Here is a 12,188-nt window from a genome sequence, read left to right as displayed (position 1 = left end):
AAGGTCTCTCCATACATGTTATCTAGACTTCTTCATAAGGCTCACAGAAGATTATGAAAATATTCCTTCCCCCAGTTATTTTGTTCTGATCTATGTTAGGTATTCATATAGATGTAATAATCTTCCCCTGAGGACATTGTTCATGTACTTCTAAGGAAAAAAGATTAACAGCACAATAAAATACAAACAGGCTCACTCTGCAGAGCGCTTGCAGAAATCTCAGCTAAGTAAAAAGAATAAATAACAGCTGTGTTAATCAAAGGCAAGTTTTAAAAGATAAGGCTGGAATTTAGATGTGAAAATACCCATAAAATGACAAGCTTAATGTCCACTGGATAGGAATTTCAAATAGAATGCGCACTGCAGTTTAAAGCTTTACGGTAAAAGTTTCCAAAGTGGGCAAGTGATTTTAGGAGCTTACATCCCATTTTCAAAATGACTCAGGGACATAGTTCTTATTGACTCTCGGTGCTGCTGTACTGGGGTCTGTGCCTTTCAGAGCTGAGCTTCCCAGACACAGAGTCTGAGCAAGGCACTGGGAAGCTCTTGTTATGCACAGCCAGTTAGAACCAGATACAGAATAAATTAGGTCTCTTACAAGCTCCTTACACACTGAGTGATCACTGAACACCACAAGTGAGCCGTAGGCGTCCAAGTGCCTAAGGCACTTTTGAAAATGGGACTTAGACTCCTAAGTCACTTAAGCACTTTTGAAATTTTTACCCATAGTCTACAGTCTTGTCTGGGATTCCAGGAACAGGAAGTGACCCATCAACAGCAAATTGTAGACTGCAGCAATAGTAGCTGAAATGAAAGAGGTAAGGCTCAGATCTTCAAAGCTATTTAGGTGCCTAACTCCGGTTGATTTTGATGCCTAAATGTCTGAAACAACAAAACTGACAATCAACCTAATATGTTTACAGGAAGGCAGTGTAGTGACCTCAATATGAGTAAAACAGAAGATGATGTTAGTCTGTTTTAAAAATCTTGGCAGAGGCATTTTGAATCCGTTGTAACTGACGTAAATAAAGCCCCTGCCTGGAAATTCTCCAAAGGGAGAATGTTATAACAGTTCAGCCAAGGTGTATTATAACAATGGCATGGAAAAGCAATACAGGGTCCTCGTGGGAGGATAGCGTTACAGATTTGTAACATTCATAGAGCGCCTGCATAGTCACCGAGCTGATATGATCATTAAAAGATGGATGATCACCCTGAGAATGTTCACTCCTAGCATGCATCATGGCACTTATCTAGACAAGACTGGAAAGAGAAACATGGATTTGTGATGATAGGGAGAGCAACAACTGCTTAGTTTTACCAGGCAGTTTACATTTGAACATTTGGACATGATCTACTATGTTTGCATAGTGATATTAATAATTTTTATAGAACATCCAGACAAGAATATGTGGTGAGTTGACAAAGCTCAGTTAGAAGCTCCACCCAGGCAACACTCTAAAAGCAGAAAGAGCTTTAGTCCATGGTCTGCGGCACTTTTAAATCTGACTAGTGATTCCATGCTCTAGTGGACTAAGCATGGGACTGGGAGCCAGGAATGCTTATATGTTAATCCTACCGGTAGTTCTGTGACAGAAGTGCTGTGTAACCTTGGACAAGTCCCTTTACTCCTCTGTATCTATAATATGGGGATAATAATGCTCATTTGCCCAACTCTCAGTGTATAGTGATGATCAATTAGCTAGAGTCTGTACAGCGCTTTAAAGATGTGAAGTACTCCTGACTATGGCTGGGATGATATTTTAATTATTACTGTTTCAGTGATATTGCTGCCCTCATCCAGCAAGCACCAAAACAGAATCTTTGACGTTTAGGGTCCAATTTTCAGTTGTAGTGGAGGAACACTCAGCATCACCAAAGAGGGAATACTCCATATTAGAATTGGTCCATGCCAAGCTAGCCTCCCAGTGCTGCTATGAACAGTCTCAAGCTTTCTACAGGCTGTCATAGCAGCCAGAGCTCATCCAGGATATTGATGCCTGGGGTGGATGGGGTAGAATTTGCTAGAGGGTTTCTGTGCCATAGGAGGATTCCATTTCCCGGAATAATCCAGATTGGTATTTTGTACTATTTAAAAATGTTTGCAAGCTAAAATAACATGTTTGGATCTTAATCAAGTATTAGAATCTTGAATACATCTCTCAGAACAAAAGCCCACCACCCTCACAGATTTCTAAGAGCTAGAGCCTACGTCCACTGAAGTCAATGATTAAAAAAAAAAACTTCAATAGAAGCAGAATTACACCATAAAGATATAATACTTCCTCATGAGAATACTTCTGTTGACTACAAAGGTTACATCTGTGAGTTAGGACTGCGTGCATAAGTAAAGGATTGCAAGATCAGACCCTTAAAGTGATCGTTTTTTATAAAGATTAGCATTCCCTCCAGCTACAGAACCTTCAAAGAATCTGGAGGCAGGGTGAATAGCTTGCTTTGAAGTAACTGGCATGCTGCATTCTGCAGCCTTCAGAGCCCTTCAGCACGAAATGTTTTTGGTCGACCTTTAAAGAAAATAAGTAGAAAAAATACCTAGCCAAAAGGTTGTGGGATGTGACCACTATTAATGTAGCTGAGAGAAACTGGAAGGATCTGGATCAGCCTTTGGTATATGGTTTCCTATGTTCCCATTTAATATATTTTGCTTACTGTGATTTTGTCCTTTTTATGGCTGTTATAAAGAAGGGTAATATGGCCAAGTAGCACCAGCCCACATTGGCATCCAAGTGGTTTGGAGCCATTGCTGAATCTGTTGGCTCTTTAAATCAAGCCCTTTTTATACTGAGAATCTCAGTATGAATGAGTCAAGCCCAAGTTAGAAAAATAACATTTGGAATTTATGGTGTTGCCTTGACAATCCCACATGCAGAAACGTTTCTTATGGTAGTTTTGCACAGGCTGAGTAATCACTTTAACACCACAGATGATCATTTATTTTGATAGGTTCCCCATTTATGAGAAATGGGTAGCCAAAATGTAAGAAATGCTTGTTTTCCATCTTTTTCTTCACACCTCTGTTGAAAACGGAAACACGGAGTAAGGACTGTAAGGGAAGTCTGATTCTCATGCCATTTTGCATAGGAACCAGGGAGTGTAGTTTGTTGGAACTCTACGACCTTATACTCCATTTTTCTTGGCTCCCCTGTTTCTCTGCATCGAGTTCAATCATCATCTTCAATTCTGCTCCTCCCTGCTAACCTGGCTTTGTCTCCTACTGTGTCACTCCACCCGCCATCACTCTGTCAGTGATACCAGCCCCAACCACTCATTTGACAACTTCTTGCACAAACATCTCTGTGCCTATGTTATAAATGAAACACCCTCCTGCACTTGTATGTGAGTCTACCAACCTCTTCTCCTTTAAATAGCTCCTCAAGACCCATCTCTGCCTTGATACCTACAAAAAATACCAATAATGATGGCTTGAGTGGTAGATGAGGTTAGTTGTTACTTACTTTATTTCATTCTAAATTAAATTACATTTAATAAAACCTAAAAATCTGACATTTAGGAGCATGAACAAGTTAGCCCCAATTGTCTCCTGTTTATCTCAATTCTAATGTGGCTGTTTATATATAGACTGTGGATGAAATCCTGGCCACACTGAAGTCAATAGCAAAACTCCCATTGGCTTCAATAGGGTGAGGATTTCAACCTGTATCTTTATATGGCTGAGCTGTTTATGTTTTGTATCTTGACTTTTTAGCACGTAAAATGAGTTAGATACTTTGGGGATAAGGTCCAGATTAAGTACCTAGAAATACAGAGAGATAAAGAACTAATCATCCATTCTTCTGCAGCTGCCATGTTAAATGATTGTTTTTCTTTAGGCAACAACAGAAGCAGATTGCAATGAAGTAATTCTTCTAGACATCACAGCTACATTGTTTTTATTAAGTAGTATTACCAGCACAAGCACTGTATTTCAACTCGGCTGATTTGTGACTCTTTCCAAAGTAATCTATAATCCCTACAAATGTACTTGTGTAACATAAAATAGTACTATGCTCATATGTTTATTTAGGTAAAAAAACTTTCCAACCAAGTTTTCATTCCATCACAGTGACCCAATATGCCATAAATTACAACACACCATGAAAAAGTTAGACTATGGGTTAAAAATTGTTCTATGGCAAACCCCAACCTGTTGGATCACAGAAAGAAATGGTGAGAAGTACATTTGTATTTAAACTTCTTCCATGTGTAATTAATACCATTAATATCATGAGTAAGGGCATTTTTGGTTTTTACATATGAGATCAATTAAAGTCAATGGTCCTATGACACTCTACAATTATCTGAGAATCTGGCCCAGGATTTTTATTGCAACAGTCAGTGTTGTCTCCTCCTCTGTGGAAATATTTAACAAGAAGTCCCCACCAAAGAATTTTTTTAGACGTCTTTAAAAATTCCTTTTTGATTATTTTACATTCTTTCAGGCCGATCCTGCAAACGTTACTGACCATAATGCTTGCTAATGTAATGCAGGGTATTTGATATGAATCATGCAATGTGATTAGTGGTTAATATATTGTGAATTCTAAGGCTTAGCCCCTTACTTGAAATATATTACAGTGAAAGTTGCAATTGCAATAACCAGAATTAAAAGTAAAGGTGAAAAGTGAATGATTACAGAGCATTGAGATTTGAAGTTAAGGATCGAGGGATGCTCTAAATGGATTTTTGTAAACAAAATTACATTTTTAAAGCTGTCATAGGGACTCCCTGCCATATGTGAGCAGGTCATCACAAACTAAGTCTGTCACACTTAAAAGTCAGACTCATGGAAAATAGTACTATTGCCCCCCTACATACCATCCTAATAGTGAGGGCCAGCAGTTGAGAAGTACAAAGGATCAGATTGTAAAACTATATCAAACCTTAGAGTCATAAAGGGTTGAATTAGGGGTGAAATACCCATGTTTTTCAGTGTTTCTTAGGGCCAAATTCTTTTCTCAGTTACTATCTAAGGACAGTAATAACGGTGTTTCAGTGCTAAGAGGATAGCTACATTAGAAATATCTCAAGTATGATAAATAGGTACCTAGGTAATCTTTCACTTGCAAACAAGTATTTCTGCATGCAAATACAGTAATTAAGTGCACAATTACCGTATTTGCCTGGACAAAATTAGAGGCTGTATTGAGCATGATGGAAAATTTGCCCCAACTGTTATTTCAGCACCATTTTGTGTGTTTAATAGCTCCATGTTTCTCCTTTCTTGTGCAAACTAGCTGATGGTTCTAGAGGCAAAACAAAATTTTAACACCCTTCAGTTCACAAGCTCATGTGGGTTTTACTTAGTCTCCTTCTTTGCTTGTTGAATTATTTAAACCTCATCTGTTCTCTAGACTCACTAGATTTGTTGCAGTTGTAGCAGTATCACGTATATATTGTAAATAATGAGTCTGACTAACTGTGAGCTGCTGGCAAAGGCCTTTCCATCCCATATTATGTGGTGTGAATAGATTCTGGATCAGTCTGCATGTTAGCCCACGCTTTTCTAATCTTATTCATGTTTACAATTGCATAGGCAGCAGGTTTTAAACAAATAAAAGGAAGTTCTTCTTCACGCAGCACACAGTCAACTTGTGGAACTCCTTACCTGAGGAGGTTGTGAAGGCTAGGACTATAACAGCGTTTAAACGAGAACTGGATAAATTCATGGTGGTTAAGTCCATAAATGGCTATTAGCCAGGATGGGTAAGGAATGGTGTCCCTAGCCTCTGTTTGTCAGAGGATGGAGAGGGATGGCAAGAGAGAGATCACTTGATCATTGCCTGTTAGGTTCACTCTGTCTGGGGCACCTGGCATTGGCCACTGTCGGTAGACAGATACTGGGCTAGATGGACCTTTGGTCTGACCCGGTATGGCCCTTCTTATGTTCTTATGTTATGTTCTTATACAAATGCACACACATTGCTATGCTGAGTCTGTAATGCAGAGTGACCAGCTATAGGTATCAAGTATCAGAGAGGTAGCCATGTTAGTCTGGTTCTGTAAAAGCAGCAAAGAATCCTGTGGCACCTTATAGACTAACAGACGTTTTGCAGCATGAGCCCTGCCACCCCCACCAACATGATACAACATGATACAACATGATACAGTTCTGTGGTGATCTGGAAGCCTACTTTCGCCATCTCCGACTCAAAGAATACTTTCAGGACAACACTGAACAGGGCACTGATACACAGTTACCCTCCCACCAACAGCACAAGAAGAAGAACTCCACATGGACTCCTCCTGAGGGTCGAAATGACAGTCTGGACCTATACATTGATTGCTTTCGCTGACGTGCACAGGCAAAAATTGTAGAAAAACAACATCGCTTGCCTCACAACCTAAGTCGTGCAGAACGCAATGCCATCCACAGCCTCAGAAACTATCCTGACATTATAATCAAAGAGGCTGATAAAGGAGGTGCTGTTGTCATCATGAACAGGTCTGACTACCAAAAGGAGGCCACCAGACAACTCTCCAATACCAAATTTTACAGGCTACTTCCCTCAGATCCCACTGAGGAATACACTAAGAAACTGCACCATCTACTCAGGACACTCCCTACACTAACACCAGAACAAATCGACATAACCTTAGAACCCCGACCAGGGTTATTCTATCTACTACCCAAGATCCACAAACCCGGAAATCCTGGATGCCCCATCATCTCGGGCATTGGAACTCTCACTGAAGGACTGTCTGGATATGTGGACTCTCTGCTCAGACCCTACGCCACCAGCACTCCCAGCTATCTCCGTGACACTACTGATTTCCTGAGGAAACTACAATGCATTGGTGACCTTCCAGAAAACACCATCCTAGCCACCATGGATGTAGAGGCTCTCTACACAAACATCCCACACACTGATGGAATACAAGCTGTCAGGAACAGTATCCCTGATGATGCCACAGCACAACTGGTTGCTGAGCTCTGTGCCTTTATCCTCACACACAACTATTTCAAATTTGATGACAATATATATCTCCAGATGAGTGGCACCGCTATGGGCACCCGTATGGCCCCACAATATGCCAATATTTTTATGGCCGACCTGGAACAACGCTTCCTTAGCTCCAGTCCACTCACACCCCTTCTCTACCTACGCTACATTGATGACATCTTCATCATCTGGACCCATGGGAAGGAGACTCTGGAAAAATTCCACCACGATTTCAACAGCTTCCACCCCTCCATCAACCTCAGCCTGGACCAATCTACACGGGAGGTCCACTTCCTAGACACCACGGTGCTAATAAGTGATGGTCACATTAACACCACCCTATACCAAAAACCTACCGACCACTATGCCTACCTTCATGCCTCCAGCTTCCATCCCGGACACACCACAAGATCCATTGTCTACAGCCAAGCACTGAGGTACAACCGTATCTGCTCTAACCCCGCAGACAGAGACCAACACCTACAAAATCTCCACCAAGCATTCTCAAAACTACAGTACCCGCACGAGGAAATAAGGAAACAGATCAACAGAGCCAGACGTGTACCCAGAAGCCTCCTACTGCAAGACAAACCCAAGAAAGAAACCAACAGGACTCCACTGGCCATCACATACAGTCCCCAGCTAAAGCCCCTCCAACGCATCATCAGGGATCTACAACCCATCCTGGACAATGATCCCACACTTTCACAGGCCTTGGGTGGCAGGCCAGTCCTCGCCCACAGACAACCTGCCAACCTGAAGCATATTCTCACCAGTAACTGCACACCGCACCATAGTAACTCTAGCTCAGGAACCAATCCATGCAACAAACCTCGATGCCAACTCTGCCCACATATCTACACCAGCAACACCATCACAGGACCTAACCAGATCAGCCACACCATCACCGGTTCATTCACCTGCACATCCACCAATGTAATATATGCCATCATATGCCAGCAATGCCCTTCTGCTATGTACATTGGCCAAACTGGACAGTCTCTAAGGAAAAGGATAAATGGACACAAATCAGATATTAGGAATGGCAATATACAAAAACCTATAGGAGAACACTTCAACCTCCCTGGCCACACAATAGCAGATCTTAAGGTGGCCATCCTGCAGCAAAAAAACTTTAGGACCAGACTTCTAAGAGAAACTGCTGAGCTTCAGTTCATTTGCAAATTTGACACCATCAGTTTAGGATTAAACAAAGACTGTGAATGGCTTGCCAACTACAGAACCAGTTTCTCCTCCCTTGGTTTTCACACCTCAACTGCTAGAACAGGGCCTCATCCTCCCTGATTGAACTAACCTCGTTATCTCTAGCTTGCTTCTTGCTTGCTTATATTTACCTGCCCCTGGAAATTTCTACTCTTGCATCCGACGAAGTGGGCATTCACCCACAAAAGCTCATGCTGCAAAACGTCTGTTAGTCTATAAGGTGCCACAGGACTCTTTGCTGCTTTTACAGCTATAGGTAGTGCAGATACTCACCATCCAATGGTGCTCCCATAGGTTTTGTGCTTCCTTCAGATTTTATGGCTCCCAGAGCTCTGGGAAGCAATGAGTGGCTGATGCACTGCCTTTCGGAAAGGTTCAGTGTGAGCTTTTATCTCACGTGGAGACAACTGCACTGAAGTGCATGGGCACCATGACCCTGTACCTTCACCATCTACTCTAGTGAACCCAGTGCCATTACAGGCACTAGCCTTTATGAGCTCTCACATGTAGAGTAATACATTAAGGCAATACATTAAGTCCGAAACTTAAGTATTACAAGGACAGTAATTATACAAAAGGTATGTTCACAGTAGTCAGACTTCTTAGGAGGGCTTTCAAGCAAGTGAAAAAATGTAATCGTGATTAAAAAAATTAACTGCAATTAATTGCACTGTTACTAATAGAATACCATTTATTTAAATATTTTTGGAATTTTTCTACATTTTCAAATATATTGATTTCAATTACAACACAGAATACAAAGTGTACAGTGCTACTTTATATTTATTTTTTATTACAAATATTTGCCCTGTAAAAAAAAATAGTATTTTTCAGTTCACCTAATACAAGTACTGTAGTGCAATCTCTTTAGCTTGAAAGTTGAACTTACAATTGTTGAATTATGTAGAAAAAACAACTGCATTCAAAAATAAAAAATGTAAAACTTTAGAGCCTACAAGTCCTTACTTCTTGTTCAGACAAACAAGTTTGTTTACATTTGCAGGAGATAATGCTGCCCACTTCTCGTTTACAATGTCACCTGAAAGTGAGTATAGGCATTCGCATGGCACTGTTGTAGCTGGCGTCGCAAGATATTTATGTGCCAGATGCTCTAAAGATTCATATGTCCCTTCATGCTTCAACCACCATTCCAGAGGACATGCATCCATGTTGATGACAGGTTTTGCTCAATACTGATCCAAAGCAGTACAGACCAACACATGCTCATGTTCATCATCTGAGTCAGATGCCACCAGCAGAAGGTTGATTTTCTTTTTTTGGTGGTTTGGATTCTCTAGTTTCTGCATGGGAGTGTTGCTCTCTTAAGACTTCTGAAAGCATGCTCCTCTCCTCGGCCCTCTCAGATTTTGGAAGGCACTTCAGATTCTTAAACCTGGGGTCGAGTGCTGTAGCTATCTTTAGAAATCTCACATTGGTACCTTCTTTGTGTTTTGTCAAATCTGCAGTGAAAGTGTTCTTAAAATGCACAACATGTGCTGGGTCATCATCCAAGACTGCTATAACATGAAATATATGGCAGAATGCAGTAAAACACCGAGCAGGGGACATACCATTCTCCCCCCAAGGAGTTCAGACACAAATTTAATTAACGCATTATTTTTTCAATAAGCCTCATCAGCAGGGAAGCATGTCCTCTGGAATGGTGGCCGAAGCATGATGGGGCATATGAATGTTCAGCATATCTGGCGCATAAATAACTTGCAATGCAGGCTACAAAAGCGCCATGTGAATGCCTGTTCTCACTTTCAGGTGACACTGTAAATAAGAAGCGTGCAATCTTAGCTCCCAACAATGTAAACAAACTTGTTTGTCGTAGCGATTGGCTGGACTTGTTGGCGCTGAAGTTTTACATTGTTTTGTTTTTGAGTGCAGTTATTTAACAAAAAAAAAATCTACATTTGTAAGTTGCACTTTCATGATAAATAGATTGCACTACCTTACTTGTATGAGGTGAATTGAAAAATACTATTTATTTTGCTTATCATTTTTACAGTGCAAATATTTGTAATGAAAAATAATATAAAGTGAGCACTGTACACTTTGTATTCTGTGTTGTAATTTAAATCAATATATTTGAAAATGTAGAAAAACATCCAAAAATATGTATTAAATTTCAATTAGTATTCTGCTGTTCAACAGTGCAATTAAAAGTGTAATTAATCGCAATTAACTTTGTTTAGTTAATCGCATGAGTTAACTGAGATTAATCGACAGCCCTACTTCTTCACAAAAAGTTTTCCCTGCAATCAGCATAATAAAAGATTATAGTGACAGAGTCCTCGCTGAAGGTGAATATCAAACAGTAGTGGAGAAATTACTGTGTCTGTCTCATCAGAGCTACTTAAAATACAGGACAACAACAGAAAGGGGAGTACAGAGCTGGAGCTATCAATGCTGCAAGACGAAGTGGTGCGTGCTATTATGAAAATGAAGTCTGGAGAAACATCAGGGGTAGGTAACATACGAGCAGAATTATTAAAAGCGATTGGTGACTGTAATATTGTTCTCATGTGGACAACTGGTAATGATGTCTGGATGACTAAAAAATTGGCTGGATGATTGGACAAAGGGAATCTTTCTGCCCTAACCAAAGAAAGGAGACATCAGAGCATAGTAACAATCTTATTCTCACCCTGATATCTCATGCAAGCACAGTTCTACTCTACATAATCCAGGATCAGATTAAGCAAATGATATAAACAGGACTACCACCAAAACAATCAGAGAGGGATGAGGCACACGTGATCAAATCATGAGCATCCATCACATCATTGAAAAATGCAGAAAGTATAATCACGCTTTGATCCTGTATTTCATTGACTACTTAAAAGCATTGAAGACCATCCAACATGACCCTCTCTGGAGAATACTGGCAGACCTGAGGATTGTAAAGCATTTCATTAAACTCAGTATAAGTCTCTACTGTCCACAACAGACTATGGTGCAAACAGTCGCAGATGACAGCAAGTGATTTTTCCAGTGCGCAGAGTGTGAGGCAAAAGTATATTCTATCCCCAAGTCTTTTCAGTATGCATACAGAATTTATTATGAGATAAACCCTGGAAGGTTTTGACAAAACAAATGGAGCTGGGATTTCCACTGGTGCACACCTCTTAACTGACCTCAGATATGCTGATGACACAATGCTCTTTGCTTACAGCCACCAATGTAATACAACGAATGTTGGAGTCTGTTAAAACATTCAGTGAAAAATATGGACTATCCCTGAATGAGGCAAAAACAAAATACATGCATGTTGATATGATTAACAAAAATAAGATGCAAGTGGACATTCTGATTAACAGTCAAGTAGATTAATTCAGTTATCTGGGATCGTATATATCCAACCAAGGAGGCAGTTCCAAAGAAAACCGATGAATAAGAATAGTTCGCTCAGCCATGGCATCCTTTATGAAAGTTTGGAAAAATTGTGCCATCTCAAAATATGATTGGTGAAAAGATTAATTTTTTCCATAGCAATTTATGGATGTGAATCATAGGAAATTAATGCCGCTGACAAAAAGAAAATTGAAGCCTTTGAGATGTAGTGTTGACAGAGATTCTTACTTATTTCCTGGACAGAAAAGAAGATGAATGCTTAGGTTAGAAATATTATCGGAGAGACGCAGACCCTGCTGTCAAAAATCAACAGGTGCAATCCTATGTACTTTAGTAACATCAGGCGTAGGGATGGAAATAACCTCAAGAAAGTTATAATGTTGGTGGGCCAACATAACAGGTGGGTAACTGATAGGAGATGGATAGATAGTGTGTGCAGATCATTGGGAGGACAGCTGCTGAGTGTTCGAAGATAGCAATTAACAGAGAAGGCTTCCGAAAATTCTGCTATGATGTCACCAATATTCAGACATGAATAAATGGATTTTACTACTTACTTAGAGATCAGATTGGGACTTGCCTATGCACAAGGGCATGGTGTTGGGGAAGGCTCCTTCCCCTCCTTACCATTTGTACAATACC

General features: G+C 40.3%; 1 protein-coding gene across 10 annotated transcripts in view; it reads left to right on the top strand.

Moving 5' to 3' along the window:
• Positions 1–12,188, top strand: part of ARHGAP28 (Rho GTPase activating protein 28) — a 101,463-nt gene that overhangs the window by 42,707 nt on the left and 46,568 nt on the right. The window contains exon 1 of one of the 10 annotated variants that reach the window (XM_039527035.1): positions 2,558–2,628. The exons of 8 other annotated variants lie outside the window; for them this stretch is intronic. The gene's annotated coding sequence lies outside the window, so the exon portion shown is untranslated. Of the gene's footprint in view, positions 1–2,557; positions 2,629–10,636; positions 10,659–12,188 lie in introns of those variants that run through there. One more of the 10 variants, XM_039527031.1, reaches the window with a different exon arrangement.

This window comes from Mauremys reevesii, linkage group 2 (genome assembly GCF_016161935.1).
Source record: "Mauremys reevesii isolate NIE-2019 linkage group 2, ASM1616193v1, whole genome shotgun sequence".
In the NCBI taxonomy this organism is placed as follows: Eukaryota; Metazoa; Chordata; order Testudines; family Geoemydidae; genus Mauremys; species Mauremys reevesii.
Note: the sequence above shows the minus strand (reverse complement) of the source record. Positions and strands in the feature narration are given on the sequence as shown.